This window comes from Toxorhynchites rutilus, chromosome 1 (assembly GCF_029784135.1).
Source record: "Toxorhynchites rutilus septentrionalis strain SRP chromosome 1, ASM2978413v1, whole genome shotgun sequence".
Lineage (NCBI taxonomy): Eukaryota > Metazoa > Arthropoda > Insecta > Diptera > Culicidae > Toxorhynchites > Toxorhynchites rutilus.
The window spans coordinates 55,002,949-55,017,619 of NC_073744.1; the positions used below are offsets into that span (position 1 = coordinate 55,002,949).

The 14,671-nt window shown below is 40.5% G+C and overlaps 1 protein-coding gene across 5 annotated transcripts in view; it reads right to left on the reverse strand.

Annotated features, from left to right (window-relative positions):
* Positions 1–14,671, reverse strand: part of LOC129766565 (alpha-mannosidase 2) — a 446,086-nt gene that overhangs the window by 408,911 nt on the left and 22,504 nt on the right. For 2 of the 5 annotated variants that reach the window (XM_055767153.1, XM_055767140.1), the window contains exon 2: positions 12,584–12,656. The exons of the other annotated variants lie outside the window; for them this stretch is intronic. The gene's annotated coding sequence lies outside the window, so the exon portion shown is untranslated. The remainder of the gene's footprint in view (positions 1–12,583; positions 12,657–14,671) is intronic. 5 annotated transcript variants of the gene reach the window in all.

Sequence of the window (14,671 nt, forward strand, 5' to 3'; positions counted from 1 at the left end):
TAAAAACAAAAAAAAATCAAGACAACTGTTCACCCCTTCGATGCCAGTTAAAATTTTGGACTGCCATCAACTAGGTAAAGTTTCCCAGGATGGGGAAAAAGCAAAATTCACGCCGTCCGACTCGTTTCGAGTAACTTTTGCTGGTTCCGCCCTCCCTGACTTCGTTATGGTGGACAAATTGAGGCTTCCAGTACGACTCCAAAGCCCATGACTTGCAACAAATGCAAGTCAGTTGGTCATACAGCAGATTATTGCGCCAACAAGGAGCGCTGTGCCATTTGCGGAGAGCAACATGTGGGGAATTCCTGCAGTGCGACTGAGCATAAGTGTCCTTATTGTGGGGGATCCCCACACGTGCTCTCAGCTTGTGAAACTTACAAGAGTCGCTGGGAGAAACAGAAGCGCTCTTTAAAGGAACGCTCGAAACGCACTTTTGCGGAAATTTTAAAGGGCGCTTCTCCACAGGCCCAACAGCAACAACATCCAATCTCCTCCACAATATCTTTTCCACGTTGCCAGTTGACGAAATGGAAGCGGACACAGCTAACGGGGGCACACCGTTTATTTCCCAAGGGAATCCCCGGTGCAAAAATGTGACCACTCCCAAAATTCAATCACAAGTCCCTCCGGTGATATCCCCTGTTGACTTGCCTAAAAAATCGAATGCAGCGGACAAGCAAAATCAGGTTCCTCCTGGCTTCCGTGGGAATAGTTCATCTTCGAACGACCCAGCACTCGAGGGGACATCAAAAACCCCAACTGTCCCTATTTTTCCGTCCAGCTCAACTTCCCAATCGGGATTTATAAAGTTGACTGACCTTGTGGCTCAAATCTTCACGTGTTTTAATGTTTCCGACTCCATCAGAACCATTGTCATCTCAATGCTTCCAGTATTAAAGACAATTTTGCAACAATTGATGCAAACATGGCCCCTCCTTGCAATGATTATCTCTCTTGATGTCTAATTCAAATAGAGAGGTCGGAGATATCACTGTTTTACAGTGGAATTGTCGTAGTCTTATCCCTAAGTTGGATACATTCAAATTTTAAATTCATAAGTTCAATTGTGATGTTTTTGCTCTGTCCGAAACTTGGCTTTCTTCGCGAGATGATCTTTCTTTCCACGATTTTAATAAATATTATACGCTTGGACGGAGGGGTACTATTGGGGATCAATAAGTGCCACTCATTTTTTCGAATTGACCTTCCACCTATTGGAGGGATTGAAGCTGTTGCTTGTCATGCAAACATCAGAGGCAAAGACCTCTGTATTGTCAGCTTGTATTGGCCTCCGAGAGCTGCGGTTAGCCGCAAGCAACTTGTTGACATGTGCTCACTCCTTCCTGAGCCACGATTGATCTTGGGAGACTTCAACTCTCACGGAACTGCCTGGGGGGAACAGTACGACGACAATCGTTCATTGTTGATATATGACCTTTGTAACAGCTTCAATATGACCGTTTTGAACACTGGGGAAACAACACGTGTACCTAAACCTCCTGCTAACCCAAGTGCTCTTGACCTCTCGCTTTGCTCGAATTCACTATCGTTAGATTGCAAGTGGAATGTAATCCAGGACCCCAACGGTAGTGACCACTTGCCAATCAAAATTTCCATCACCATTGGGTCGAATTCTTCTGAATCTATAAACATGGCATATGACCTCACAAGACACATTGACTGGAAAAAATATGCGGACGCGGTTGCTCTAGCCATCAATTCCAGAGATGGTTTACCTCCATTGGAGGAGTATAACTTCCATTCTCGTTTGATCTATGACAGCGCGGTTCGCGCTCAAAAAAAACCCATCCCAGGTTCCACTTTTTGTCGAAGGCCTCCCAATCTATGGTGGGATAGCATATGTTCCAAGCTTTATATAGAAAAATCGAATGCATTTGAAGCTTTTCGGAAACGTGGAACTCCTGAAAATTTTCAAACGTATTTAGCCCTTGAGAATCAGTTCAAAAATTTGATTAAAGGGAAAAAACGTGCTTACTGGCGAAATTTCGTGGGAGGTTTGTCACGAGAAACGTCAATGAAAAAACTGTGGAAAGTGGCTCGAAACATGAGAAATCGTTCTTTAACAAATGAAAGCGAAGAATATTCACATCGATGGATTTTTAATTTTGCACGGAAGGTTTGTCCCGATTCCGCTCCCGTGCAAAAAATTATTCGAGATATACCACAAGATAGGTGCGATCTTGATTCTGAGTTTTCGATGGTAGAATTCTCTATTGCTCTCCTTTCATGTAACAATTCTGTTCCGGTATCGGACCGAATTAAGTTCAACTTGCTGAAAAACCTCCCTGATGTGGCGAAACATCGCTTGTTGAATTTATTCAATCGGTTTCTGGAGCATAATATTGTTCCAGATGATTGGAGACAAGTACGAGTTATTGCTATTCAAAAACCCGGAAAACCCGCGTCCGACTTCAATTCGTACCGCCCAATAGCAATGCTGTCTTGTATACGGAAATTGTTGGAGAAAATGATCTTGTTTCGCCTTGATCGTTGGGTTGAAACGAATGGCCTACTCTCAGATACACAATATGGGTTCCGCAGGGGCAAGGGGACGAATGATTGTCTTGCGTTGCTTTCTTCAGAAATTCAAATGGCTTACGCCGAAAGAAAAACAAATGGCTTCAGTATTCTTGGACATAAAGGGGGCCTTTGATTCAGTTTCAATAGAGGTCCTGTCAGACAAATTACACTCTCGGGGTCTGTCGCCTCTATTGAATAATATATTATATAACTTGCTTTGTGAGAAACATTTGAATTTTTCTCACGGGGATTCGACAGTAAGTCGGGTCTCCTACATGGGACTCCCCCAGGGTTCATGTTTAAGCCCCCTTTTGTACAACTTCTATGTAAGCGACATCGACAATTCCTTTACACAAAATTGCAACCTAAGACAACTTGCAGATGATGGAGTGGTGTCTGTCGTAGGATCAAACGAATCCGACCTGCAAGGACCCTTACAAGATACTTTGAACAATTTTTCAACCTGGGCCATTGGGCTAGGGATCGAATTCTCCACGGAGAAAACAGAGATGGTGGTTTTTTCTAGAAAGCATAGACCAGCAAAACCAAAGCTTCAACTTTTGGGTAAACCGATCACTCATGCTATGTCATTCAAGTATCTTGGGGTCTGGTTCGACTCCATATGTACTTGGGGGGCCCATATTAGGTATCTGAGTAAAAAATGCCAACAAAGAATAAACTTTCTCCGTACAATTACCGGCACCTGGTGGGGAGCCCATCCCGAAGATCTTATATTGTTGTATCGAACAACTATTCTCTCAGTGATGGAGTATGGCAGTTTCTGTTTTCAATCAGCTGCCAAAACACACCTCATTAAACTCGAGCGAATTCAGTATCTTTGTCTCCGTATCGCGTTGGGATGTATGCCCTCAACGCATACCATGAGTCTCGAGGTTTTAGCAGGCCTACTCCCACTGAAAGATCGCTTCAATTTATTATCTCTTCGGTTCCTCATCCGGTGTAAGGTTATGAACCCATTGGTGATCGGAAATTTTGAGCAGCTGATCGAGCTAAATTTTCATTCTGGATTCATGAGCTCATATCATGAATTCATCTCCATGCAGGTTGATCCTTCTTCGTATATTCCCAACCGTGTTTGTTTTCCTGACTACATCAATTCCTCTGTGCATTTTGATCTGTCCATGAAGCAGGATATCCATGGAATTCCACATTATCATCGATCGGGGATCGTTCCTACGATTTTCGAAGCAAAGTATGGACGTGTCAATTGTGATAATATGTACTTTACTGATGGGTCCTCTATGAATGTGTCCACAGGATTTGGAGTGTTCAACAAATTTTTTAGCACCTCACACAGTCTTCAGTATCCTTGCTCAGTGTATATTGCTGAATTGGCAGCAATTCATTGGGCGCTGGACAGCGTCGCCTCACGACCTGTTGAACACTATTACATTGTAACGGATAGTCTGAGCTCTGTCGAAGCTATCCGTTCAGTGAGGCCGGAAAAGCACTCACCGTACTTCCTTGAGAGAATACGAGAAATTTTGAGTGCTTTATCCAGACGCTGTTATGTCATTACCTTTGTCTGGGTCCCTTCACATTGCTCAATTCCGGGTAATGAGAGGGCTGACTCATTAGCAAAGGTAGGCGCAATTGAAGGCGATATTTATCAGCGTCAAATCGCCTTCAATGAATTTTATTCTTTAGTTCGTAGAAATACCATCGCTAACTGGCATCGCAAATGGAACGAAGATGAATTGGGCCGGTGGCTCCACTCGATTATACCTAAGGTTAGCCTCAATCCGTGGTTCAAAAGTCCTGGACTTGAGTCGGGACTTTATTCGCACCTTCTCCCGACTCATGTCTAATCACTATTCGTTAGACGCGCTGCTTTTTCGTTTTAATCTTGCCGACAGCAATCTCTGCGGTTGTGGCCATGGTTACCACGACATCGAACACGTTGTTTGGTCGTGCGAGTTGTATCTTGTCGCCAGATCGAATTTAGAAAACTCCCTTCTGGCTGGAGGAAAGCAGTCCAATGTGCCGGTGAGAGATGTGTTGGCTCGGTTTGACCTTGATTATATGTCCCAAATGTATGTTTTCCTTAAAGCTATCGATCTTCGAGTGTGATTGTTCATACACATCCTTTTCCCCTCCTTTTCGTCCTTCGCGAGCTATCGGTTCCCCTCCTACTAACATTAGAATAAGTTAAATTGTAAATACATATTAGATCTAAGGATAGCTTTAAGAATTGAGTGTGAAGTGTCAGTGTGAATGAGAATTTGAATGTGAATGTGAGTGCGAGTGTAAACACACATCTCCTTACATCCCATCCTTTTCCTAATGAAAATGTGTCACCCTTCTAAACTCGAGTCGACCGCGAGAAATCGGTTTCCTATTTCATTAACCATAGAATTAAGGAAACAACATGTTGATATATGCTAGTTGAAATGTAGTTAAGAGTTTGGCTCCATTAAACTTATGTAACTGAGGCTGTAAAAATAAACGGATTAAAAAAAAAAAACTGTTCACATTAAGATATCCGTTCTTTCCTTCGAGAGAAATCAAATCTCTTCCTATTTACAATAGAATAAGGTGAAATGTAAATACATATTAGATACTAGCTGACCCGACGAACTTCGTCCCGCCCAAAATAGATTTTTTGATTTGAATACTTTCAAACATCTACGTTTTCTTACTAAGTGAACGTTAGTGAGTCCAATCACTGAACTCTTCATTAATTGATTACCCTTTTTTTTTATCTCATTTATTTATTAGGCTCATTAGCATTTTAGCTGTAACAGAGCCGGGTTTAATCGTGTACATGTACATATGTTTATGTTTCTATGAATTGTGAATTACACAGTAGTTAGTAGTAGCCATTTAGGCGTTAAGTTTTCTGTTCCATTACATTATGGCAAATTACACAGTAGTAGCCATTTAGACGTAAGGGTATTCTTTCTGTTCATCCATTGTTCAACAGACCGGACAGCGGAGACAGTTGATATTGATCATTGTTGAGTTATTTATAGAACAGCAGCCCGATGTTTCTTGCAGAGCAAAGCAGTTGTATGGATGTATCGATCTTTGTTCCACCGTGGATCGATTTCCATCGCTGATGATGGTTGCGTGGACGTAGTTATTCTATAACAACACAAAGATGGTCAATTGAGGGGATTACCCTTTGACCCTTTACAATTTCCTTTTACTATAAATTGTCTAGTACTTCTACAAAAACTCGTCCTTATAATATAAAATTATTTTCAGACACAATTCTCGTTCAAGATTCTTCAAGCATTTGGAAATAACATGTTTCTCCGTTGCATGGAATACATGTTTGATACAGAGAATATTACAAAATAAAGACAGCTTAAATCGGACCATTCCTTCCACGGGTTTAGGGCACACCAACACATTTGCCCTTCCATTTTTGTTTATATAGATAGAAGATATAGGAATGCGTTATTCCGTCTGAAAATCCATTTCCACTTTCGAACAAAAATCAATTTCGTTAGCGCCAACGTCAAATGGAATAACAACGCTTAGCTAATTGTAGAACATTTGGGAATTTAATTTTCCGAATTTTCCAATTTTTCTCTCCGCTATATTGATCTACGGAAAGAGACGAACACAACGAAATCTAGATGACTCAAATTGAACCATTTCTTCCTCGGGTTTTGCGCTTACCAACACATTTGGCCTTCCATTTTTATTTATAGATATAAGATATGGAAATGCGTTATTTCGCCTGAAAATCCATTTCCACTTACGAACAAAGATCAATTTCGATAGCGCAAACATCGAATGGACTAACAACGCTTATTATGATGTAATTTTCGAACATGTTGGAATTCAATTTTCCGAATTTTCCGACCTTCCTTCAGAGTTTTCCGAAAATTTTCCGATTTTTCTCTCCACTATATGTATCTACGGGAAGAGACGAATACAACAAAATAAAGAAGGCTAGAATCGGACCATCCCTTCTTTGGATTTTCCGCTTCGCTTACCAACAGATTTGGTCTTACATTTTCGTAACATTATGGTAGATGACACAATTATTTATGGAAAATGTAAATGGCGATGGCGACCGCTACATCGGATTACATATTTTCTCAGAACCGCCTCAAATCCAAGATGACCGCAGCACTAGTCAACAAGCCCTTTCGCTTGATACCCATATTGATGGGGTTCAGAGAAAATATAAAATCTACCATTTTGTAGTGGCCGCCATCATGGATTTGCATTTTTCATAGATAACTGTAATCTACTAATCAAGCCCTTTCATTTGATACCCATATTGATGGGGCTGTGAAAAAATATATATAGCGCCATCTTGTAGTGGTGGCCATTTTGGATTTGCATTTTTCATAAATAACTGCATTCTACTAGTCAAGCCTTTTCATTTGATACCCATATTAGCTATTCAATATGGAATTATTATATTAGGCTGTCAAAAAAGTCCCGCGGTATTTCCGCGAGGTGTCGTTGTAAGCGCGTAGTTCTAGTTGTATTCATTGTATCGAGTCATACTATAGCTTGTTGAAAAGATATTTATATTGCGCGCTATAATATAGTCCTTGACAGTGTTTTGTTTGGTTAAGTCGTTCGTGAGTTATAGTGTCGCAAATATGGAGCAAAATAAAGAGAAAATCCGACATATTTTACAGTACTACTATGACAAAGGCAAAAATGAATCTCAAGCTGCCAATAAAATTTGTGCAGTTTATGGACCCGATACAGTTTCCATTTCCACCGCACAACGATGGTTTCAACGTTTTCGTTCTGGTGTAGAGGTCGTCGAAGATGCGCCACGCTCCGGAAGGCCTGTCGTCGAAAATTGCGACAAAATCGCTGAATTAGCCGAAAAAGACCGGCATAGTAGCAGCCGTAGCATCGGCCAAGAGCTGGGAATAAGTCATCAAACCGTTATTAACTATTTGAAGAAGCTTGGATTCACAAAGAAACTCGATGTATGGGTGCCACACACGTTGACGCAAAAAACATCTTTGACCGTATCGACGCATGTGAATCGCTGCTGAATCGCAACAAAATCGACCCGTTTCTGAAGCGGATGGTGACTGGCGATGAAAAGTGGGTCACTTACGACAACGTGAAGCGCAAACGGTCGTGGTCGAAGCCCGCTGAAGCGGCTCAGACGGTGGCCAAGCCCTCATTAACGGCCAGGAAGGTTCTGCTGTGTGTTTGGTGGGATTGTCAAGGAATAATCTATTATGAGCTGCTTCCCTATGGCCAAACGCTCAATTCGGACCTGTACTGCCAACAACTGGACCGCTTGAAGGTAGCACTCATGAAGAAGAGGCCATCTTTGATAAACTGAGGCCGCATTGTCTTCCATCAGGACAACGCCACTTCTTTGGTGACGCGCCAGAAGCTCCGGGAGCTCGGATGGAAGGTTCTTTTGCATCCGCCATATAGTCCGGACCTTGCACCAAGTGACTACCACCTGTTTTTGTCCATGGTGAACAGCCTAATACAAATTATTCAAAATTTCTGAAAATCAAAAATAAAATACTCCGGATAATCGAGTCTCCGGATAATTGAGTCCGACTTGTATAAGCATAAAAGAACACACGAAAGACTTGCTATTGTTAACGTAGTATTTTTAGTAAATAAATGTGTATTTATTCATGCTAAATTTCTACAACGAATATTTTCGATGGTACAGGTTTTTGGATCAAAAAGTACAGATGAGAAAGATTTTTAACTCCTCTGGTGCAGATTAAAATGTGGAAATACTGTTTACATGGGTAAAGATAAAGAGCGCTATATTTTTAAAATATTCTTCTCTTGGCTGTGTTTTTGTTACACAATATATCCAAAAAAATGAGCATACTCTAAGAATACTTCGCCGAGAAATGGCATCTTTTAACGTAGGACTACGTCTTTCTTTTCTATACTGGGGTGTAAGTTCAAACTTTCGAAAACGAAAGCGTTACGCAGGAGAACGAGATTTTGAGCGTTAATAGCTCCTATACAACTGAACGAAATAGTATGATAAATACGTCATTCGAAAGATAAAATGTCTACGCGTTATATGCTTATTACTTTTTGATCCAAAAACTTTCAATAGCCCTAAAATTGCTCTCAAAACAGGCTATTGAAATCACACCAATCGGTATATACGCAAGTGCCGCTCGAAAATCCACTCAGTTATGATTGCGCAACACAGACTAAAAAATCATGAAGGCTGAGGAAATTGGCATTGCAAAATAGATGCAAGCTGCGGGTACTTTTGTACTCGCTTGCGTTTCTGAAAATCGGAATGTTTCTTTAACACAGACTTCAAAATCATGAAGCCTGGGGAAATTGGCATTGCAAAATAGATGCAAAATACGGGTACTTTTGTACTCACTTGCATTTTTGAGAATTGGAATTGTTTTCCCAATACAGATTGCGAAACCAAGAAGTTGGGAAAATCGGCATTGCAGGTACATTCAAGTTGGCAATACTTTTGATTGACTAGGGATTTGATAGTGAAGAATACGATATGATATGGTGTAGTGGATATGATCGAAGTGGATATTATGTTACATATCGAGGAAATCACATTTATGAAAGCAGTGTTATAAAATTATTTGTTTACGAATGCTACAATCGATCTTCGTTATTGGAATTGTTGAGAAGGGAGTCTTATTTTCGCTGTGTAATTCCGAGGAGGAATCCATTCCTTCTCAAGCGTTAATAATCCTGCTCCAAATCAACGAACATTCCAAATGTCGGGGCTTGGGGAGGGGTTATAATTGCGCTGAGTATTTCCGAGGAGGAATCGATTCCCCCTTTGAGCGTTAATAATTCTTTTCCGGCTAAACGAATTGGAATGATAATCACTTTATTCGAAAGATGAAATGTCTAAGATTTATATGCTTGTTACTTATTGATTGCTAAGTCAACGTTAGTCCTACGTTCACCTTGCGGTTATAACAAAGATATAACCCACTTCTAGTTTTTAATATGCTAATTATAGATATGATGAACATGTGACATGTACACGATTCAAATTCGGCTCTGTTACAGCTAAAATGCTAATGAGCCTAAAAAAAATCCAAAAATTAGAGGTGTGTTTTTTCAAAATATATGCTACTAGAAACCAATTTTTCCGGAAGTGTAATATATTTTTTAAGGAAGACTAGCTCATTGGCTTCAATTTGATATGTCGATTATCCATATGTCGGTTCAGTTGTTCAAAAGTTATGAATTTTCAAAGAAGTGATTTTTAGAAGCAAAAGCGAAACAAATATTTTGCGGACTATCGGTTGACTTTGTAAAATCATAACTTAAAAATGAGAAAAATCACACATCTGATTTTTAGAAATGTTATGAAAAAAAGTCAGCTTTCAAGAAAAAAAATATAAAAAATATAGCGAAACAATGCCATGAAAACAACAACAACAACAAATACAATTTATAATTACGAAAATAAAATCCAAACTTTTTGCAATTATAATATTCTTTGAAAAAAGAATAACTAATCAACTTCAATTTGATATGTCGATCATCTGAATTGGTTCAGTAGTTCAAAAGTGCAGGTTTTAGAGGGCAATAAATGATTCTATGATTATTCGACACTCTTCTCCCTTTCTCTAAGGGGGTGAATGCCATACAAGTAAAACACGAAATTCTACATAACTCGCGGATCAATAGAGCAAATGGAACCAGAATTGGGATGTGAGAATTTAGGGTACGAGAAATGTTGTTATCATGGTTTGACACCCCTCCCTCCTCTGGAAGAAGGAGGGGGGTCCCATACAAATATTACACACATTTCAATGCTTTATCAATACACGAATACAGATTATTCCATTTTTTTTCACAATAACAAAAGTTGCTTCACTCTCAATGCTCGTGTAACTCACGTACCAATCGACCGATTGCTGTCAAATTTTGACACGTATCCATTGAAAGATGGTGCTTTGTGATAGTCAAGTAGATTTTTGCAAGAGGCGCCATCTAGACGTCAACCTAATGAACTTTTCAGCCGAACTGTTACACCATCAAAATATTGATGTAGTTTTGAAAAAAAAAAAAAAAAAAATATATATATATATATATATATATATATATATATATATATATATATATATATATGGCGCCATTTTGTGGTGGTGGCCATTTTAGATTTGCATATTTAATAAATAATTGTGTTCTACTAGTCAATTCCTTTCATTTGATACCCATACTGGCTCTTCAATATGGAATTATTATACAAATTATTTAAAATTTCCGAAAATCAAAAATAAAATACTCCGGATAATCGAGTCTAAAATTGCGGATAATCGAATCCCTGATAATCGAGTTCGACCTGTATTTGCATGTGATTGAAGAATCTTGGACGAGAATTGCGTCCGAAAATACACAAAAAAACCATTTTGGACGGGACGAAGTATGCTAGGTCAGTTAGTACTCTGCAATTGAGGGGCTCAAAATGAAAGGGGTGTAAGTGACATCATCGATTTCTCTACGTCGATTCTCTCTTCTGGTCATAACTTAGCTGCAAACACATTCCCAGCTGTATTTGACAATGTGGAAGATAGATCAGAACCTCATCTATCGGATTCTACAGCAAACACAAATTGGAACGTTTTTGCAGTTGAGTTTTTAACTAAACCTACTAAACTAAACCTTTCCTTCTGAGCCCCTCAATTGATAATTGTTATATTGCCTTTTAATCCACAGTATATTGGTAATATACCACTTATACCACTTATGCTTAATAAATTTATTTGGATTTGTATCAGAATATATTGCACACGGTGTAGCTCCGAGAAGCTATTTCCAAGTGTTTCAAACACAGATTTCAACCTACAGACAGAAATGAGCTCATTTTCCAGAATTGTAACGGTCCGATCTAAAAACGAAAAGTTTCCATTGATGTTGACAATACGATCCCATTAAATGACCGGAAAAAATCTTCGGGACGCGATTTGAATTCGATCTACCAATTCAATTCATCACCATTGGCTTACCCCAAATTGGAGAGAAAAAGTGTAATCCGGCACCCTCTGGAACAGTTTGAAAGGCGGGCAGCGGACAGCCGAACAAACAAACTAATCAGCTAATGACATCTTCCGCGAGTTTCATTCCGATTTTCAGAGCAAAACCGTTCAGCCATCGACGCCACCCTACCCAACAGAACAGAAATCGGAATGAAGCTATTAATCTTTCAGACTTCGCCCGCCAAAACGTCATCCCCGTTGGCGCTGAAATCGGAACAGGTTGCTATCGAACACAGGGCAAAAAATGCCCCAAAAGAGTACTTCTTTGCGCTGGCTGGTCAACGTGTTTCCCTTCCTGAAAACCAGTGAACCTCTGGACCGATTTGCCCCGGTGTCACGTGCTTCCTCCCCCGGTCCATCCCGGATGGAACCACTCGAGAGTGAAATAAAGCAAAGGCAAACAAGAACACTGGAGCAGCGACCGGGATGACACCGACGAAGACTCCAAAATTCGGCCCTTTTTGACCGGAATAGGTAATGTCACCTGCGGGAGTTCGTTTGGACGCAGCCAGCGGCGGTCAATTGCTCACTACCGGAACGACTTCGGTTCGCGTTTGAGCTCGTATTTTTTTTTCGGACGAATAAATGCCAACATTCAGCTGTTAAACTCGCATTGTTATGGCTCCACGTGGTCCAATTGAGCACGACCAGTGGCGCCTCATATGTTCAACTTTCCCACATCAGCGAACACACACACACACACACACACATCCACCCAGGGTCGGTGTTGTCCTGTCGCCGTCACGCACGTGAGAGAAATTCACATTATTTCCCTGGTTCACCCACCGATACAAGCTGCCGATAGCGCAGCAAAGGTTCTATTTATGATCTTTAGACTCATTGGAGCGCAACGGACACAAATTACACACGAATCGACGAATAACTTATAGGAGCCAGGGATTATATCGGCTAATCGCGAATGGGAATGTAGGCTTATAGGATGGCTATATGCCGGGGAATCGAGGGAACTGGTTCGTAATGAGAGCCTGCTCGTGTGCTAATCAATTGTATGGATTCTATAATCAGTATTCATGGAGACGATTGAACGGATAAACAGTGGAAATTACCTTAAATCGATTTAATAATAGTCATTTCTACGCCATTAGTGTTTCCGGTTGTGAACCGCTGTGCGTTGCTTACCTATAAAGACAAAAAATATAGAAAACAGAGAAATGCATTATTGAGTGTTTTGTGTACAAATGTTTGCAATTTGAACAAACACGCATACAAATCAATTGGATAGATGCATAAACATATAATCACTGATTGATTATTGTTCTCTACACGTTCATTATGGCACACATGATGATGAATAATCGGCGTTTACAATGCAACGGCGACGACTCTCTTCAGGGAGGCAATTAAAACAATACTCGATGGCTAGGTCCGATCGAAGTACAAAGCAAACACATATGCGCGCCCTCCTCCCCAAAGCAATACCGCCTGTGAATGCAAACAATCAAGGTGCATGATTTACAAATTACTTACACCTTGGTGAACCGAGCCAGAAGAAGACACACACACACACACGCACACAAGTCCCAGCCCCTTTCCCGAGTTGACGGGTCGTTAATCACAACTTCAGAAATAATGCTGCGGGAAGAACGGGAACAGCGATGCGGGATATTCGAGATGAATAACAACCGCTTATTGCTCACAGAATCCATTTCCGCGCTCCTCGCACGGAAGTCACAAACAATGTTGGAAGTGATTTTGGTGCGAATTGCTTAGTAGCACGATCTGATGAACCACGCGTTGTACGGAAGAAAGGGGTGTGTTATAAGACTTTACCTAGGCTAGAGCGGGGCGTTGCTAAAAGTTCAAAAGGGGTAATTTTTCGCAAATTAAGGCAGTCCACAAAAGTATTGCATCACATGCAATTGCAAGTTTGCAAGCTTACAGAAATGCTGTTTAATGTGTATTGTTTACATCCGATGAATTTTGACAGATTTCGTTGAATAGTTTCCAAAACGGAAGTGAAGAAAAATCCACGCGCTCCTTGAACACCAAACATTCTTTCAAGAGTATATACACGAACTCTGTACTGGCCGAATACTAAGCTCAGCCAGTCGGAACGTTGAGTAGAATTGTAGAGCTGTTTACACGTTTAACTTTTTGTGGTCGTTTGTCTGCTCTCAGCCACCACAACAAGAAACCCTGCTAATCCTATATTGTACTCAACCAAGTATCAGTTTATGCTTTTCTTAAACGAAGCTTGATGTTTAGTGAACCTGTTCACGAATCAACACAGTGCTCCTATGAGTAATAGATAGCGGTAATCAGTGGGCCTGATCACGAACGTCACTTCACGGTGAAAACGAAGTGAATTGTATACAACGTTATCACGGCTGCCACCGTGTGTGTAGAATCCGGAAGAGTTCATCCGTCGTGACAACTTTGATGAACTCGGTGTTACTATGAATACCACGATACTGTCACGTCACGGTTAAAAACTAGTATATTTGTCACATGTGTTTTAGATGGTGAACACTAGTCACGCAGAATGGAGTAAGTTGATTTTCGGATTTATTTAGCTTTTTTGCTAACATTTTGAATCTTGTCTTGCTTTTTAAGAAAAAGGAGATGAACAAACAGAAATTTACCCGCTTGGTGGCATTTTGACGTAGGACTACGTCTTTCATTTCTATACCGGGGTGTAAAATCAAAGTTTCGAAAACGAAAGCGTTACGCCGGAGACCAAGATTTTGAGTGTTAAAAGCTCCTAAACAACTGAACGAAATGGTATGATAAACACTTCATTCGAAAGATAAAATGTCTACGCGTTCTATACTTGTTACTTTCTGATCCAAAAACTTGTTTCAATAGTCTTAAATTTGCTTTCAAAATAGGCTATTGAAATCACCAATCGGTATATAAGCGAGCGGCGCTCGGAAATCCACTCAGTTCTAATTGAACAGCGATTGGAGCATGTTATCGCTGTTGTGGTGAAGCTCTTCATTTATCATGAAAGCGCGGATGAACGGTGTCACCAAGAGCCTGTTTGTGCACCGTAGGCCAGAAGGGAATCCATCAGGAGGAGAGTGATGCTACAAACGGTTCCCCGGGAAGATCTCGAAGCAGCCGCTACACACACACACACACATATACACGCACGGAATTCTTTCCGTTTGGATCGAGAAAGATCCGGAAAATAA